Consider the following 20,778-nt stretch of genomic DNA (forward strand, 5'->3'; position numbering starts at 1 on the left):
CATTATCTCGATCTTCACCGTTTAATTCAGTAGCCACTAGCCACATGTGGCTATAGGGTATGATACGTGACTGGTTCCCACTGAGATGTGCTGCAAGTATAAAATGCAGATTGGCTTTTGAAGTATCTCACTAATAATCATTACTTACATGCTGTAATGGTAATAGATATAAAGAGTTAAGCAAAACACTTTAAAATTAACTTCACCCGTTTTCTTTTTTTTTTAATGTGTCTGATAAAAAGTTTAAACCATCCAGAGCTCTCATTACATTTCTATTGGACAGAGTTGTATAGATTATGCCAACTCAGTTCCTTCATTTGTGAATAGAGTTAAGATGTTCACATAGCTATCTATATACACAAACATGCGGAGCGGAAGTTCCCTGAGATTAGAGAAGGTGTTTAGTTTAATACATCCCAGCATGTTGGAGAATCCTGGTACCCCACAGATACTCAATATGTTTGTTGAACAACTGAAAACGAATGAATCTGATAGGGAAAAATAATGTAAAAGCTGCAGTTAGTACCCAAAAAAGCTTACAAAAGGATTATGTATGTTTGGTAGAGGTGGATAACAAATGTATTTCAAATATTACAATAACCAGAGAAATACAAAAATTCATGTTCCATGTATGTACATTTTAAGTTACAATAGTTCAAATGCGTGAAAGTTGCCACTTAGCATTCTGCGTTGGTTTATCAGGGCCAAGTGGTTTTCTGTGCCTGTGAACAGCTGAAAAGCAGAGGGATGAGAGCCACCACATTGTCAACACTGGGCTTGATTCCTGACACCTGTTAACTCTCCACTCAGAATGCTCATTAATAGTTCTCACGGTTTGCTGAATTTTAGGAGCAATTTTTTCATGCATTTTCACTCTACATTGTTAACTTTCTCAATGAGTGTGTAACATTCCCAAAGATTTCTTGAATTGCATTTGGCTTATTGTTTGATTTTTTTTCTTTCCTTTTATTGTGAGCACTAAAAGAGGACTTACATAAAAACTGAATGTAATGATTAGAATTTGTTTTATGAATCTTCTAGTTAAAATGGAAGTGATTCTACAATGGGCAAGTAAAGTGTGTGCTGTGGTGAATGGGGGATAACTACCTAATTTAGTGATGGACATTAGGGCAGAACAGGCTAGAAGACTCATATATAAAATAGAAAAAAAGAGGAAACTACCCAATTTATTTGTGAGATTAGTGAAACCTAATTACGCAAATCCAGCAAGTGCAAAATAAGGAATGCGAACTCAGACAATGTCACTTAAGATAAAAAAATAAAATTGAAAAGATAAATTTTAAGTAAATGAATCTTAGCCTGGCCAGTGTGGCTCAACAGTTGAGCACAGACCCATGAGCCAAGAGGTTGCAGGTTGATTCCCAGTTGGGGCACATGTCCAGGTTGTGGGCTCAATCCCCATTAGGGGGAATGCAGGAGGTAGCAGATCCATGTTTCTCTCTTATTGATGTTTCATCTCTCTATCCCTCTCTTTTCCTCTCTCACTAAAATCAATAAAAAATAACATTTTAAAAAAGTAATTAAATCTTAAAATGTCTTAAAAATATGATTTATTATAAGCTGGTAGTTCCTGCCCCCAGAAATAGAAGTATGCTTGAAGATAAGAAAATATATTAAAGAAAAAAAAATGGTTTGGTCATCTCAAATGCAGAAAATTCAACACACATTTATACAAATTGTCTTAGCAAATGAAAACTTAATGGGAATGGTCTTATATTAATAAAATATATTGCCCTGACTATGGGGCTCAGTTGGTCGGAATATGGTCCCCTACAGCAAAAAGGTTGTGCGTTCGATTCCCAGTCAGGGTCCATCCTAGGTTGCTTTGTGGCATTAGCTTCAAATAATTAACCTAGGGCACCTATGGGAGACAACTGATTGATATTTCTCTCCCACGTGGATGTTTCTGTTTCTTTCTCTCTCTCTCTCTCTCTCCTCTCTCTCTCTCTCTCTCTCCTGCTTTCTCTAAAAATCAATAAAAACTTATCCTTAGATAAGTATTAAAAACAACAAAAAACCCAATTCTTTGAAAAATATAATAAAATTTTTTTTCCAGGCAAATAAGCAAAAAATTCCTGCCAAACATATTCTATATGAAGCTTACTTTTAGAGTCCTGAAAATTTAGATACACATTGAAAAAAATAAAACTAATAAAATTTTAAAATTGTGTCCTTTTTCTGATTCATTACTCATATGATCATAGGCAGAATAATAATTTGTTTTCTTTAATACAATTTTTAAAATATAGTAAAATTTATTTTGAATTCAGTATTCATAAGAATAAAGGACTGTCTTTTGTCTTATTGTCTTTTTTAATGTTGTTTTAAGCATTATTTTAAATCTATACAGACTTATAAAATTGCTCACTGACAGAAAAATTGAAAATAATGGATATAATGATATTTAGAATTAGATATAAATATAGTACTCTTTATTATTAAAAACAAATCAAATTATGTTATGTTAATATGATTTCTTTCATCTGGAGAAATAATTTGTCTTGGTGCTATAAATCTAACATGAAATAATATGTATTATTCTGACAGAAAGTTAATGGAATATTTAAAAATAATTTCTGTGAAAAGTTATAAGTGCTGAATTTCATTGAACATATTTTGAAATAAGGCAATGAAAATGCGTGTTAGATTGAAGAATACATTCAAGGCAGAACCGTTTTAGAAAAACACAATTTCTGGAACATAGAAAAATGTAACATAAAAACTATAAAAGCCACATGTTAGATGTAGATATTCGTAATGTATAAATATTCATAGTGTCAATATCTTTTACAACACTTTGTGAAGGAAATAAAACTTTTAAGAAATTTAGTCAAGGTAGTATTTTAGTGCTTATTCTAAATGAAGAACAGTAAGGCAAATTCCCACTAGCTTTATTTCCTGTATTCTAGTCAATCTATGATAAGTATTCATATTACATTCTTCATAATACCTCAGCTCTTTGTCCACTATGCTATTTTCTATCTACAGTCTCTATTAACAAGTTAGTCCTTGTATTTTAGTTCTCTTTATTGCATGCCAGACTTTCATAAATTATTTGTGACTCTTTCCAAAAAGACCTATCTTTAACAGTTTGTATGGTTTTTTTTAAAGAAAGGTTTTAAAACTAGAATAAAGGTGCTTAGGCTACCAGTACTAGAATTTTATTCTTTATTAATAATATAGCTATCATGGGAAAATAACTCATCTGCTATCAAACTGTTCAAACACATTTCTTCTGTCTGGAATAGTGTTTTCCATAAAAATATCAATTTAACAACTGGGGATTTAGTCTATTACTCAAAGTTCTATCTCCAGAACATATAATACTTAAAAATACAAAATATAATTTTCTGAGAGACTATCACAAACATAAAGATGCCAGAATATGAATATAATTCTGCTACAGATAGATTACATGTTAGGGACAATTATATTTTTGGTCTAAAAGTCAAATAATAATGAAAATGCAAGTACATGATGAACCAAAAATCACTTTTTCCTCCCCATCAAGCTTTTTCCAAAATATTTCACTTAAGGATAATATATAGTTCCTTTTCTTAGACTCAGTTTTCTAACACATTAGAAAGCTCCTAGAACTTTACATCTTTTATTGCTCAAAGCTGTCTTAAACATTAGGCAATTTGGTCCAGTCATTTTAAAATACTTGTTAATTTAATGTAAGAAACACTTACACAAACATTTCCCCGGGCTGTGTAACTACATAAAGCAGCACAGAGAGAGGTGCTCTGATTGAACAAGGGAAGAAAGGCCCAGAACCCTGCCCTGTTAGCGTCTTAGCCATGCTCCCTCTCTAGCAGCCCCTGAGGACACTCACTACAACCCCCGAGAATCTCAAAACACAATTGAAAACCATTGATCTGTCCAATCTATTTCATTTTATAATAGAAAAATTGAACCCCTGGAGGTTAAGTAAACTGCTCATGCTACTGTAACTAGTTAATGGTAAACTGGAATTAGAATTCATGTCTCCAGACACCCTGTCCAGTATTCCCAAAGGTAACTTAAAACAATCAATTAAAAACATCTGGTAAATTAATACATTCAGAACTATATTTTGTTAAATATACCATTATGACAACTTGAAAGTTTTGAAGCAATATTCAAATCATGTACCTTAAGTAATTTGCTTAATGTGTGAATTCCCGTGTCCTTTTTTGTCTATATATCAGAAAATTGCTAGATGGTCTAGTTGACACCAATACTATGCCATCAATACAACAGTGATCCATCGTAATTAGCCCTGATGTTAGCATTGAAACTAACATTAATTGATTTAAAACTAATGTTATAAGCATGAAGCTTGAACATTGTTATATATGTTCATTGAATAAAGAGAATTATTTTGACTCTGCAGATGACTTTCAGGTTAGATGTGGGCAATGTTCATCCTCATTGAGCTTCATAGTGATAGAGAATGGAGAGAGCAAAAACCACTGCTTTGGTTGAAGGTTGCTGTCATGGGATATTTGCAGCCTTGGGATATATGCAAATCAATGTAGCCAAAATCTTTTAAAACCACAGTACAAAACTATTTTCTGGCAGAGTGACTCCAAGTAAAACAAGCATATATATTAGAGAAGTAAGCGAGGCTTTCTAACATCTACAGTACAAGGAAGCACTAAAGATATAATGTAATATTTGCCTGTTACAATAGATAGTTTTCAACTTTTGACTAAAGCTTCTTTTCAGAGTTAAAGAAACAACCTTCAGGAAGTATTACACATTATAGTGTTTCTGCATATTTTCCTTTTTAAACCTATTTTTTTCCTAGCAATTGTAAAGAGGAATTCTAGTTATAAGAGCACTGACTAGAGAGTCATAGTGTGGAACATCTTCATCCCTCCTGTTCTTAACAATGATTAAATGCTTTGTAAATCTGTAGGCTCCAGTTTCCTGATAAGAGGACTATTTTGTCTTATGGTTAACCACCATGATTTTCATTGCAGGATGGTGAGCTACCTTTGGAGAGGAAATCAGTAATGAGAAGGGTAAAAATAAGAACATAGTCACAGGTGTTGTAACCAAGAAAGCAGTAAGCACTGGACTAGGAAAGTGTAAAAATGCTTAGAAAAGAGAGAATCTGAATAACCATAGCAATATTGAAAAAGAAGAACAAAGTTGGAGGAATCACACTAGAGGTCATAGTAATCAAAACATCATGTTACTGGCTTAAAAACAGACATAAAGATCAATAAAACAGAATAGAGAGCCCAGAAATAAGCCCATGTCTTTATGGTCAATTAATATTTGACAAAGGAGGCAAAAATGTACAATGGGGTAAAAATAGCACATTCAATGAATGTGTCTGGGAAAATTGCACATATATATTAAAAAAATTAAACTAGACCACTTTCTTACACCATACACAATAATAAACTCAAAATAGATTAAAAACTTAAATGGTAGACTCAAAACCACAGAAACGAAAACCACAATGAGATCTTACTCCATCCCTGTCAGAATGACTATCATCAATAAATAAACAAATAACAAGTGAGGAAAGGATATGGATAAAAGGGAACTCTAGTGCAATATTGGTGGGAATGCAGATTGGTGCAGCCATTGTGGGAAGCAGTATGGAGTTTCCTCAAAAATTAAAAATGAACTATGATTCCACTACTGGGAACATATCCAAAGAAACCTGAAACACTGATTAGAAAAAATATATGCACCAATATGTTCATTGCAGCATTATTTACAACAGCCAAGATTTGGAAGCAGCTGAAGTCTCCATTAGTTGATGAGTGGATAAAAAAGCTGTGGTACATGTACATCCTGGAATATTATTCAGCTGTAAAAAAGAAAGAACTCTTACATTTGCAATAGCATGGTTGGACCTGGAGAGTATGCTAGTGAAATAAGCCAGTCAGAGAAAGAGAAGAACCATATAATCTCACTTATATGGAATTATTTTTACTTATGGAAATAATTTCTATTATTTATGCTATTTTGTTCCTTAGATATGGAATCTAAGGAACAAAATAGCATAAATAATAGAAATAGACTCATGGATACAAAGAACAGACTGACAGCTCTCAGAGGGTAGGGAATTGGGGAGCTGCATGAAAAAGGTGAAGGAATTAAGCAAAAAAAAAAAGAACTCAGATACACAGACAACAGTATAGTGATTATCAAAGGGAAAGGGGTGGGAGAGGGAAAAGGAGATAAATGGTGATGTAAGGAGATTTGACTTGGGCTGGTGAATGTAAAATACAATATATAGAAGATGTATTATAGAATTATACTCCTGAAACCTATATAATTCTATTAACCAATGTCACCCAATAAATTTAATAAAAAAAAGAGTGAACTACAATTTCAAATATATCTGTCATTATCAGCTTGTTGTGAAAGATGAATCCAAAAATAATTCCAAGAAGCAAATTTATTATTCTCAATTTTCATTAATTATGAAAACAAGTTCTCCAAAATGCATTTGGCATTTTAGAATGTAATGTTATTGATCACTACTCCTCTTTCTCGGGATAATCAGAGATAGGTATTTCTTTCTTGCTTCCTTCCTCTTCCTCCCACTCTTCTCCTTTTTGTGGAGTCAGGGAATGAAGGCTTATGTTTTTATTCTATCCATAAGTAAATATTTTCTACCTATATTAAGCCACTTATGCTATTGATTAGATATAATTGGAGACATGAGTAAAATACCCTGGAAAAGGAGTCAGGGTATTTGTTTGTTCCATTGGTCTAAGAATGAGAGTAAGTGTAGGATATTGAGTAACTTACCTAAGGAGTCATAGTGAATTTGGGATATTGAATAACTTACCTACCAGTCAAAAATTTGTCTTATTTTTTAAATCAATACATTTGGATTAGGTAATTTCTAATAACCCTTACAATCTTAAATTATATTTTATTTATAATTCCTAGAAGACCAGGTGTTAACAAGGACAAACTATTTTGCTAAGTATTCCCACCAGCTGTCTAAAGCATTCCTAGTGATTTGTTAATTCCTGTTCAACAAAATTATGTTCTGAAATGACAGCTGGGAACACAGTAAGTGATTTACAACATACAGCTTTCCTTAGAAGACCCACTGCTAAAGTTTGCTTTTGTTTCTAATCCCTTCCACCAGCTCATGAGGCAAAATGTATTTTTTAAAATAGAGAGAAATGTTTTATTATGTCATAACAATATTTACTCAACAAACACACAAGTTAGTCTTGATGCATTTTAATTTAACAAAATCAATAGTCATTGTGTTATACATAAAGGAAACACATGAATAGCTAAATTTTGACTTGTGATTTAAAGTTTACAAATAGTTTTTCAGACATTTTATATTTATTTTGTTAATATAAGTATTATAATGAGGATTTTCTAAGTATGAATAATTAATTTGTGAGTATTTGGAATTACTATATACTTTATAATTATATATTACATAATAATTTTCTTGAAAAATAATATAAAATTTTAAGCAATAACCTTAAAATTTTAAGGCAAAATTAATTTCGAAAGAATTTTTCACAGTATCTTCTTAAGTTACCATCAATGATTATGTTACTGATATAGATGCCAGGTAGCCTAATCTAGATTTCATGTATCTTTCTCTACTTAATATACCTTCCAAAATATTTAAATGTTTGTCTTTTAATCCTCCCCCCCCCACCCTGCTACATTTAGGAAAGCTAAATTGTGACTCAACTTATCTCTACAAATTTGAATCTGTCCCCAAAATCTTTGAAATCATACAATGAAACACATTTGACATTACTCAACTAGTGATTCAGATAGAGTCTTTAAAGTCATGTTTCCCAAGGTAAAATGTTGCTGTTGGTCAATGGTGTTGCATGTATTTGTTGTTATAAATTATTAATGATATAGGAATTCTGGCATACATGAGAAAAGTCCTGTTGTGACCATCTGACATGAATGAACAGGAACAGTATGCAAGGATCAAATACTCAACAGGTTCATGGGAGCTACACTCTTCATCCCTGAGAAATGCAAGCTACAAACTAGACCCCTAACTGGCGTGTTAGTACGTCTGTCAAAATCTAGCAAAGAAAAGAACTAATGGCTTTGTTTTTGTTTCTTAAAGGTTCAACAGTCTTGATGTATTTATTTCAGGAGTGTAATATAGCATATTCTATTAAAATCACCATGCTTTAGAATTGATACTATTGATAAAAGAGACTTTGGGGAAAAAAAAGAGACTTTGGAAGGTGGAGTCAAATATTCTCCCCTGTTTATGTGAAGATACAAAGAGGCCATGTGGTCAACTCTACACATAAAGACAAACATCTATGACAATATGGCTCTCTTGGGAGGCGGGTAGGGAGAAACTGTTTTCTTGATTTTTCCAGCTTCTAGAGCTTCTTCCTGATATTTTTGACTTGTGGTCCCCTTCCTTCATCTTTAAAGTTAATAATGTTGCAGGGTACTTCTCCTGCCTTTAAATCTCTATTTCTGTCTCTCTTAGAAGGATATTTGTAACCTTTAGGGCCCATTGAGATAATCCAGGAAAACCATATCATCTCAAGATCATTAATTTAGTCACATAAGTAGAGTCCCTGTTACCAGATAAAGTAACCTTCACAGTTCTAGGGATTAGGCCTGCCTGTCTTTAGTGACCATTTATCCCTACCCACTGTCCATCTGTCTGCCCTCTGGCATTCCATACACACAAGTAGCTGTCCATTTAGCATGGGAATAAAAACGAAAAACAAAACACACACACACACACACACACACACACACACACACACACACACACACACGTGGTTTTTAAATTAAATTCCCTTACATTTAAATTTTTAATTCTATAATTTTTGTTTTATCTTACATATTTATTTTCAGTTACCTATCACTACCTCACTTCTTCCCTCTATGTCTCTGACCATGTTCATTCCTACTTCATAACAGCCAGAGTTATCTCTAAAAATGAAGCACAACCATGTTATTGGGCTCTGAATAAGATTCTGTTAGCTGCTCTCACTGATAGGACACAATCTGAACTCTATCATTTGAAATAAATTGTTCTTCCTAGTTTGAGACCAAAGCTTCAGTCTCTTTTTAACCAATGCACATCTTTCCATCCAGCATAGCACACACCACAAACCATATCTGGAATTAACCCCACGTCAATGAAATTAACTTCAATTCTCTGCTTGGCAAGCTCCTAGGTATCCCTCAAGAAGCCACCTACGCTTCCTGAAGGTGTTTTTTCTGAATGCAATGGAGAAGCAATGGCTGCTGCATCTTCGTGCCTCCACATTCAGTCATATTCTTTTATTGCACTTGTAGTGTGGTATTTAAATATATATATATATATATCATTGTGTCTCCTCCAAGTGAACCTGGGCACATGGGAAGTATTGTGTCCAGTATACCTTTGTATCCCCACAACTTGGCAGGAAGAAGACACTCAGCAAATGCGATTAGTTGAATGAATAAGGCCTTCAGAGGCAAGTGGGGAAAACTAGTGTGCATGGTAATAACATAATTGATGAACTCTTCCCCTCTCCTCAAGATACTACTGCATACTAAACTACGTCTGTCTCCAGAAATAATCACTGATTTTGAACATGAAATTAACTGCTATTTTTTAAATATAGGTTTTCACTCCTTATTCCTCACAGAAGCAGTAAAAATATTATTTAAAACAGCGATTTGCAACTGGTATACCAAGGCACACTGGTGTGCCACGAAAATTTTAAATTTGAATTAATTAGGGTGACATGGTTAATAAAATTATTCAGGTTTTAGGTAAACAATTCCAAAACACATCATCTGTATATTGTATTGTGTGCTTACCATCCAAGTCAAGTCTCCTTCTATCACCATTTACCCCTCCTTTACTCTCTTACCTCTCCCCAACCCCTTTCTCTCTGCAAGAATTTTTAAAACATGCAATACCTGACTATTTAATCAAGGGCACTGATCTCTTTTCTCTTAGGTTGTCAAATAAAAAATGGCAACATCCAATACTATATTCCTATTATTTTTGTCAGATTGGCAATAAATATATTTTTTGGGTGCTGCAGAATTTGAGTAATTAGTTTATGTGTGCCATGAGATGAAAAAGGTTGAAAATCGCTGATTTAAAACACCTGCTGAAATATACATTTGACTTAAGGCTTGTTTGAGATTTTAAAACTGGCAAATGTTATATACCATTTTTGGCGCCTTGCAAATTATGATAACTTTATAATTTTCAAAAACTCTTTTTCCTAAATGAATAATTCTGCTAATTCTGATGCTAAAACTTACTCTTTCAAAATATATTTATATGAGTTCCTTCATTTACATATTAAATAAAGGAACACATTTACGGATTTTTTTTTTATGTTAAAACTTCTGTATACTCACCAAAATATACCCCTCTCAAGACAATCTCTCTTTTTGAATTACCTTAATCAAGGGAGGTGGGGTGGGGCTGCTGCTTGGCTTTGCACAGAGGCTTGAAACAGTATTTTTTTCCTAGAAAATAAAATAACCATGTCACTAAGGCTACCCTGCTTAGCTTCTCAAATTCTACGTGCCAAAGGCTGGGTTTCCTAGTTCACATTTATTTTCTTTACTAGTCAGCTCCACGGTCTGTTGTACCACTCAGAGCCTCCTTTATATCTGGAACTCTCCTAACCCTGGCTGTCTGGAGCATTGGCAGCTGACAGTCCAGAGATGCATCCTTCCTTGGGATTTGTACTTGCCTGAAGGGAGCTGCCTTGCTCAGTGTTATACAACCCCTTTCCCTCCCCTAAGAATCCACATCCAATAATTGGTTTATACAGAGGTACGAGGACCCAAGCCCCGTGGTCTCAACTTGAGACATCTCTAAAGGGGCACTTTCGATGGGATTGCCTAAGATTTCTGTTACAACCACCTCACAGCTCACATGTGTGTCTGTCCGTGTCTCTTTTCTTTATTCCCTCACAGACACTGATCCCAAAGTATTTTATAATAAATCTCCATACGAAAAATCTCATCTTTTAGACAGTTACCTGGGGATCCCACCTACAAGAATTGGAGCTGAAAGAGGGTTAGCATGAGGTGGACTGTAAAATGGAATTTGGAGCTGTGAGTCCACTGGCAAAGAGAACTCGGTGGTTGAGTGTAGTATGGGTGTCCCGGAGCATCACGTAGCAGTGCCAGTATTAAAGCCTTAGACCAACTGGGAACTGGGTTGGGATACTGACAGGAGAGAATGCACTGGAGAACAGGGTGTCACAGGCACTTGGGAGGTTTGGAGGAAGTAGAACTCATAGGAACAACAGAATAAGATGACTCTTACCGAGTGCCCCTGAGGCATTGAAAAAGACAAAGGAAAATTAGGATGAATAATTGCCATTTAAAGACTAAGAGTTGGGAGACTTCTTTAAAAGGTTATAAAGAAAAAAAAAAAAGGTTATAAGGAGACTCTCATCTCCCGCAGTTGGAGAATTGTAAAACCTGAGATGCAGGAGCAGGATTTAATTATAACAGCAGGGGTGCTCAAATCCCTCTGGAACACAAAAGAAGTATAAAAAAGGAAGTCACCTCTTCCCTGTTTGAAGAGGACACAGAGATCACTATCTTCCAAGAGAACATTCAACTGCTCTCCCCAAGAATTTAGCCCATATGTTGGGAGGTACAAAGATTACATGACCTGACTTGCAGATCACTTCATAAAAGGTAGGTACAATGGTGCCAAGAGTGGAGTATCAAGAGGACCAGTGGAATCTCACCTTGCTGCCACTCAGTTTGTGACCCCAGATGTTACATAAAGCCTTTAAGTCTCCTAGTATGTAAATCACTACAGGATGTTGCAGTGATTACTTAATGAAAATGCACCTGTGACTTCAGTACAGTTGCTATTGTATAATAAGAATTCAACACATGGTAACCACTGATATTAGCATTGGGTATGACAGAGCTTATGTCTATATAATTAATTTATTGTCAAAAGCCCACTTTCTCAATTCACCTCTAATTTACATGAATCTAAATTAATGAGTGATTGAGAAGAACTGAAGGATGAAAATGTATGCATTTTAATTATTAAATATCTTCCATATAGTAAGCATTTAAAATATATAATATTATATAATAAACTAGAGGCCTGGTGCACGGATTTGTGCACCGGTGGGGTCCCTCAGCCTGGCCTGTGGGGATTGGGCCAAAACCGGCATTCTGACATCCCCCAAAGGGTTCCAGACTGTGAGACGGCACTCTGCAAATTTGCAGTCACTCAGCAGCTCCTATGTTGAGCATCTTCCCCCTGGTGGTCAGTGTGCATCATAGCTACTGGTCCGTCAGCAGGTCAGCTGGTCGGCCAGTCGCTTAGGCTTTTATGTATATAGATATGAATCAAACTTTATATATATGTATAAACATATATACTGAATATATGTAGTTATTTTTATAGGAGACTAAAGTAATTAAGTATAAAAACTCAATTTTCTTTGACAAAATACCCCTGTGGGAAACTCAGCCTTTCATAAGTAAGTCTATAAAAATAGCATCTTGTTCATTCACTTAACAGGTAGTATTTACTGACTCCCTTCTATGTCCTAGGCATTCGGTACTAGGTATACAAAGATCAAGAAATAAGATCAGATCACCACTCTGAGATACAATATTCTGAGGCTCATAGTCTCTTTGAAAGACGTGGAGAAGGGGTAAATCACGCATACACACTCACATGCACATTCACACACAAAAATGTGTATAAAATCACCGCAGTCTGTGGTGTTGAGAGAAATAACAATTGACATTGAGAGTGCTACAACACTTATATAACAAAAAATAATAATTTAGCTTAGTGGCTCATGTTTATTTGTGGTTTTTTTTTTTTATCACTCTTTATAGTAAAGACAGTTTATTTCTCTCTGTCTGTAAGAATCATGAGGGAAGAGATTGTGTATTGTTTACCAGTCTTCAATTCAGAGCACACTATATTTAGCCTGGATTGTATTTGAAGGAGTGTATAAACTAATCTTGCAAACCAAACTGAGAGCTAATCACAGTAATTCATGAAACATTTATTGACTGAGGACAGTGCTAAATCCTGTTTATAGGTCTTGAACAAATTGTAGATTGAAGTATAAGTACAGAACCCAAATGATAAAAAGAGATTATTTTGCAATATTACTTAATTTTTTCATAAATACATGCATTAATTATTTTCCATATTTAAATTGAACCTTACTATCATTTCAAAGTAAAAATGAGATACTCTTTTGTTTTATCTAAACATAGATATGTAAAATTAGAATATGAGACATAATAAAGTATATAGAAAATTAATTCCTCTTTTCTTCTCAGGATCAAATCAAGTTTTATATAATACTAGAGGCCTGGTGCACGGAATTCATGCATGGGGGGGTGTCCCTCAGCCTAGCCTGCACCCTCTCCAATCTGGGAACCCTCAAAGGATATCCAACTGTCCTAAATAGACTGCTGGCTCCCAACTGCTCACCTGCCTGCCTTCCTGATTGCCCCTAACCGCTTCTGCCTGCCAGCCTGATCACCCTCTAATCACTTCCCTGCCAGCCTGATTGATGCCTAACTGCTCCCCTACCAGCCTGTTGCCCCTTACTGCCCTCGCCTGCAGGCCTGGTCTCCCCCCAATTGCCCTTTCCTGCTGGCCATCTTGTGGTAGCCATCTTGTGTCCACATGGGGGCAGCCATCCTTGACCACATAGGGGTAGCCATCTTCTGTGTTGGAGTGATGGTCAATTTGCATATTACTCTTTTATTAGATAGGATAGAGGCCTGGTGCACGGGTGGGGGCCGGCTGGTTTGCCCTGAATGGTGTCCTGGATCAGGGTGGGAGTTCCCTTGGGGCATGGGGTGGCCTGGGCAAGGGGCCTGTGGTGGTTTGCAGGCCAGCCACGCCCCCTGGTGACCCAAGTGGAGGCCCTGGTATCTGGGATTTATTTATCTTCTACAATTGAAACTTTGTAGCCTTGAGCGGAGGCCAGGCCTGGCCAGGGTGTGTGGGAAGCTTGGCTTCCTCCATTGCCATGGAAACCCAAGCCTCCTGCTCGCTCCGTGGCCGCAGCCATCTTGGTTGGGTTAATTTGCATACTCACTCCTGATTGGCTGTTGGGCGTGGCTTGTGGGCATAGCAGAGGTACGGTCAATTTGTATGTTTCTCTTTTATTAGTGTAGATAAAATGTAGAGAACAAACATACATTGAGGAAAGTATTTTAACAGTAGAATGAAAAAGCATTTTTTTCACTTAATTATATTATCAAATTACATACAGGGTGGGGCAAAAGTAGGTTTATAGTTGTTCAGATGGAAAATAATACAATAATGAATAAATAATAAGAATAAATGGTGTTTTGTGCACTCACAACTATAAACCTACTTTTGTTCCACTCTATATATGAGCTTTTTAAGAATCCATAAGGATTCATATGTACATAAGCAAAATATTTACTTTATTTACCTATATAATAAAAGACTAATATGCAAATCTACTGAATGGCAGAATGACCAGTCGCTATGATGCACACTGACCACCAGGGGTAGACACTCAACACAGGAGCTGACCCCTGGTGGTCAGTGTGCTCCCACAGGAGAGCGCTGCTCAGCCAGAAGCTGGGCTTATGGCTAGCAAGCGCAGTAACAGTTGGGGGAGCCTCTCCCGCCTCTGCATCAGCGCTAAGGCTGTCCAACTGCCGGCTTAGGCTCGTTCCCTGCACTGTCATTCGGGCATCCCCCGAGGGCTCCTGGACTGTGAGAGGGCACAGGCTGGGCTGAGGGGACCTCCCCCCCCCCCAAGTGCATGGATTTTGTGCACCAGGCCTCTAGTTTATTTATATTAAACAATAGTCTTAAGGAACAGTCACATTGATTCAGAAAATGTATATATATCCTAAAGCATAAGTAACAGAAAACAGATTCTAGCTAAGTAATCTAAAGCAAGAAAAATATGACACAAAATAGAATCATTTGAAGATTGCTGGGTTAACTTACATAAATTAAGGGAAAAATAAAAGCCTGTTAATGTCAAATCTAAAGCAACTCCTATGATCTCAAAGGGTGGCTAGATCTGAATCCCCTGAGGTGCATATTATAAATGGTGGATTCCTGGGCCCCAGCACAGAATTACTGAATCAGCATATTGGGAGATGGCCTCCAAAAATCTTCTTTTTAACACCATCATGAAAGATACCTATGCCCTTTAACATCTGTCATTGGAGTGGCTCTGCTCTAATATTCCAAATGCTAGTTTTTCAATGAAAGTGAAAAATTTCTGGAAGAGAGAACTGTGTTTTCTTTTCCCAACCTGCAGAACAGTCTATGCACTGTTTTTCTTTATATGATACATATTACATTCTACTTTAAATTGCTATTATTTGTGTAACATCACTCTCTGTTACTTTCCCATAATTCAAAAGCTTATTGAGGCTTAGCAATATTATTTTTTGAGTCTGTGTATATCCCACAGCAAAAATAATAAAATGTTTTAGTGTATAAATCCTTAAAAATTATGAATTGAATTAAATGAAAATGACTTCATATAGAAGGGTGATCGTTTTTTGGGCAAGAGTATTATGTTAACATTTTGGTGTGTATGTGTGTGGCTTTAAAGTTATTAAAATTAATTCTAAAGTTTACTATTCAATCCAGTTCATATAAGAGAAAAATAAAACCTCAGAAGGCTAATAGTTAAATTTACTGGAAACCGGTTTCCCAAAGAATAAAAGGCAGAATCAATGATTTTGTCTCTCATATATTTCTGTAAAATATGCCAAGTACCAAACCTTTTAATTCTCTGAAAACAGCATTTGAGATTGATTAGGTAGGGAGCTGCACACATTTTATTATAATTTAGCTGCTCTCTGGATATCTATCTGAGTTTTCTAAGGCTGATTAAAATTGTACCACTTATTGAATAAGACATAACAATGATAATTTGGTTTCTGACAATGCCCATCTGTATTAGTTTGTGGGCAAGTATCAGCTCTCCTTATAAAAGAGTACATGACTAGAAATAATATATAATTCAGGACTCAAAGCAACAATGAATCCACTTTGTGAAGTAACTTAAGAAACATTTCCTGAGAGGCAAGATTTCTGGACTTTGTAAATTGTATGCTTTTATTATAAGTGAGACAGATATATCTATTAGGATATTTTTTATTTTAAATTTTTTCTTCTACTATTGCAATTCCAACTTATTCAACTTATATCAAATTCACAGGAATTGTTTTCCTTAAAAAAAACACCTCAAAGAACTAATCATTAAGCAATGGTCATTTACTGCAAACATGGTTAAGCTTAAGTAGATATTGCATATAAATGAAGGGCAAATGGAATCAGTGAAATGTCACAGTGAATTTCTGTATCTTTTGTTGGATGAGTTCCTAAAAATCCCTCCTTTTGATTTTCCTACCTCATAATTTTTTTAAAAATTTGTTAATCTTAACATAATCATTCAGTAATATTTATACTTAAAATTGATTTTATGTTAAATATTAGAGGCCTGGTACATGAAATCCGTGCACGGCGGGGAGGGGTCCCCCTCAGCCCAGCCTGCACCCTCTCCAATCCGGCACCCCTCGGGGGATGTCTGACTGCCGGTTTAGGCCTGAGGGATCGGGCCTAAACCAGCAGTCTGATATCCCTCTCACAATCCGGGACCACTGGCTCCTAACTGCTCACCTGCCTGCCTGCCAGATTGCCACTAACTGTCCCCCCTGCTGGCCTGGTCACCACTAACTGCCCCCCCACCAGCCTGGTCACCCCTAACTACCCCTCTGCCAGCCTGGTTGCCCCACACTGCCCCCCTCTGCTGGCCTGGTCGCCCCTCATTGCCACCCCTGCCAGCCTGGTCTCCCCACGCAGCCCGCTGCTCAGTGGTTTGGTTGGCCCTCACTAAATCCCCTGCTGGCCTGGTCATCCCACACAGCCTGTTCGGTCGTTCGTTCGGTTGTTTCGGTTGCTTAGGCTTTTATATATATAGATTTACTCAACTGGACTAAATATTGCGTTAAAACTTGGGCATATTTATGTTATTAGAAACTTTTTAAGAAAAAAATTTGATAAAACACTTTAAGCTATATTTTAAGTAACATCTATGGATACATAATTGCATTAATTCAAGTAATATATTTTTATATTTGTTCTTATTTATTTGTTACTCTTAGAAAATCTCATTTTTGACTGGACTCAGATGTAGATGTAAAAACTCTCAGAGAGGACAGCCTATGTCTCTTGGCAATCTGTTCCTGGCATTTTTCTTTGGCCTCTTTCCTTCTCTTAGCCAAAAGTTTAGCATACTCAGCAGCCTCTTCTTTACTTTTCTTTTTTATTTATTTTATTTTATTTATTTATTTATTTTTTTTAAATTCATTTTTCATCTGTTTCATATTCCTTCTTAAATCCCCATTCATTTTATTTATTTTTTTATATATATTTTATTGATTTTTACAGAGAGGAAGGGAGAGGGATAGAGAGCTAGAAACATCAATGAGAGAGAACCATCGACCAGCTGCCTCCTGCACACCCCCTACCAGGGATGTGCCCGCAGCCAATGTATATGCCCTTGACGGGAATCGAACCTGGGACCTTTCAGTCTGCAGACCGACGCTCTATCCATTGAGCCAAACCGGTTTCGGCTTCTTTACTTTTCTTAGTATGTTGTTTCTTCAAAGCAATGTGCCAGTGTTTGTGTGGCAGGATGCATGGAGTAACAAGACTCTGAATCTTGAGTGCTTTGGTCCGAGGTTTCTTAGTTTCTTTGTTTAGGGTTTTCTCACAACATATTGGCAGACATCATCTTCTTTAGAGAGAGTGAAAGTTTGTGGAATCTGCTAGCTCTTTTGGGCCCCAGGCAATGAGGCACAGTGGTATCAGTGAGACCAGGAAAATCTTTCTCCCCTTCTTTTACAATGACCAAGTTGAGAACACTGAGATTGCAACCCGCAATGCAACCCCTGAACAAATTTGCACTTTCTCTCTCTAGTTCTTGGTCTATAACAGGAATGACCCTTACTCAGCAGCAGGCAGACATGGCCATGGGTCAACCCACCCAGATTCATGAGGAAACCTTGTTTGTCATCTCCACCACTGATTTGAACCACATAACCCTTCCACTCTTCACCCAGAGCATCAGGAGCAACTTCTGTGGCCATACGCTTCTCATAAAAGGTACAAAGTTTGCGTTCATCATCCACTTCAATGAGTTTCTGACAGCCAGGGACTGGGAGAGATGTTCAGCTTTATCCTGAAGCAGCTGACCGACTCAGAGGCACCACAAAAAAGAGGCCAGTTCAAATGATATTTTAAAATAAATTACTCAAAGTGAAAATAATATTTGCTATCTTTATACTTATGAAATAAATTAATTATAGAGATACACATGCATTTTAAATGTAAAGAAAAAGAACTAAGAACTTGTTATGATGCAAGAAGCTGTCAAATTGGACATGTTCAGTTATAATGAACAGCTGCTTTTTTGGGGACATTTCTTGGCAGGGTTTTAAAAATCAGTATGCGATGAATATAAAATGAGGCATGCTCAGAGTGGCATGGCTTATAATTTTATAGTATTGGAGTATTTTATAATGCAAAGCCCTATTTTTAGTAGAACCATCTTTGGCAACTAGTATTTATTATACATTATGAAAGCCATCTTCATTCACGTGGAGACAAAAGAGAGCTATGATTCTGTCACCAATGTGTTTCAATAATTATATGAAATAGCCAATGTGAAATTAAAATGAGATGGAAATAAATATCCTTACATATGTCCATAAAGCTATGTTAGTATATTAATTAATAGCACAATCCCAAAATTGTGGTGAACTTGGCAGGACTGATGTAGGTATATAGCTGGGTGACTATTTTCTGTGGAAAAGAAGAGAAATCATGATGACCTTCCTGATGACAACTAATGGATTAAATATCATTGGCAGATACATTGTATTTGGACCAGTTTTCTTTGCCTTTTAGTGCATAAAGAAGAAATGTCTCTCTGAGCCTTGCCTGAGGAAGATTGAAAGCTGTTGCACTAGAGTTAATATAAGGTCCTAGGAAAGCACCTACATCTTGACTGGCTGTATAGAATAGTGAAGAACATTCACTGTTGAGAATATCTAGTAGCAAAGAATCCAGGTAGCAAAGAATCTCAGAGTGATGTTAAAGGTGAGAACATTACTATGGTGCAGGAAAGCAAATTTGAATCAGGGCATATGCAAAAGGAGAAATCAAAGCCAACCCCAGTGCAGCTGCAAGAAGAAATTCAAAATTTCTTCTAGATCACACAAAAGCCTAATGGCTGCGATTCTCAAATGTTAGTGCTATTGGAATTATGTGGATGGCTTATTAAGGTATTTGGGCCACACTCTAGAGCTTTTGATTCAATAGTTCTGATGTGGGGCCTAAGAATTTGCATTTCTACAAAATTCCCAAGTGATGTTAATGCAGCTGATTGAGGGACCACATTTTGCCTTATAGGATATTATGATCTTATCAATAAATAAAATAATAGAAATAAAATTAAAAGCAGTGTATTATCCACAATTGAGATAGACATGCTACAAATATTTACATATGTTTATATACATGTACATATATGTATATAAATATATAAGAATATATATTGGAGGTGAGACAAAGAAATCAGAAAATGATGAAAAACTATTTGATTATGTGGAAGGAGCTTAAAAATGGACATTAGCTACAGTTGGGAGCTTTTCAAGGTTTCCAAGAACAGCTAGATCAGAGAACATACCCTGGAAGCATCTGACTTGGCAGGGTTTTAAACCCTTAGCAGGGTTTTAAAAGAGTGAAAGAAAAGAGGCATCCAAATTGGAAAAGAAGAAGTGAAGCTGTCCTTATTTGCAGATGACATGATATTGTACATAAAAAACCCCAAAAGATTCCATAAAAAAACTAATAGACTTAATAAATGAATTCAGCAATGTAGTGGGATACAAAATTAACGCCAAGAAATCTATGGCATTTCTATACACCAAAAATGAACTTACAGAAAGAGAGATTAAAAAAGCAATCCCATTTACCATCACACCAAAAAAATTAAGATATCTAGGAATAAACTTAACTAAGGAGGTAAAAGACCTATACACAGAAAACTACAGGACACTGAAAAAAGAGATAGAGGAAGACGTAAACAGATGGAAGAACATACCATGTTCATGGATTGGTAGAATCAACATCATTAAAATGTCCATACTACCCAAAGCAATCTACAGATTCAATGCCCTCCCCATCAAAATACCAACAATATATTTCACAGACCTAGAAAGAACTCTCCAAAACTTCATCTGGAATAAAAAAAGACCCCGAATAGCCACAGCAATCCTGAGAAAGAAAAATAAAGTAGGTGGGATCTCAATACCAGATTTCAAGCTGTATTACAAAGCCACTGCTCTCAAAACAGCCTGGTACTGGCACAAGAACAGACATATTGATCAATGGAACAGAATAGAGAATCCAGATATCAACCCAAACCACTATGCTCAATTAATATTTGACAAAGGAGGCATGAACATACAATGGAGTCAAGACAGTCTCTTCAATAAATGGTGTTGGGAAAATTGGGCAGATACATGCAAAAAAATGAAACTAGATCACCAACTTACATCATACACAAAAATAAACTCAAAATGGATACAGGACTTAAACATAAGATAGGAAACCATAAAAATACTAGAGGAATTCACAGGCAACAAAATCTCAGACATATGCCAAAAGAACTTCTTCACTGACACTGCCCCTAGGGCAATGGAAGCTAAAGAGAAAATTAACAAATGGGA

General features: G+C 36.0%; 1 protein-coding gene across 1 annotated transcript in view; it reads right to left on the reverse strand.

Annotated features, from left to right (window-relative positions):
• EYS (eyes shut homolog) overlaps positions 1 to 20,778 on the reverse strand; it is a 1,391,558-nt gene that overhangs the window by 992,542 nt on the left and 378,238 nt on the right.

The sequence above is a fragment of the Eptesicus fuscus genome, chromosome 10 (genome assembly GCF_027574615.1).
Source record: "Eptesicus fuscus isolate TK198812 chromosome 10, DD_ASM_mEF_20220401, whole genome shotgun sequence".
Taxonomy (NCBI): domain Eukaryota; kingdom Metazoa; phylum Chordata; class Mammalia; order Chiroptera; family Vespertilionidae; genus Eptesicus; species Eptesicus fuscus.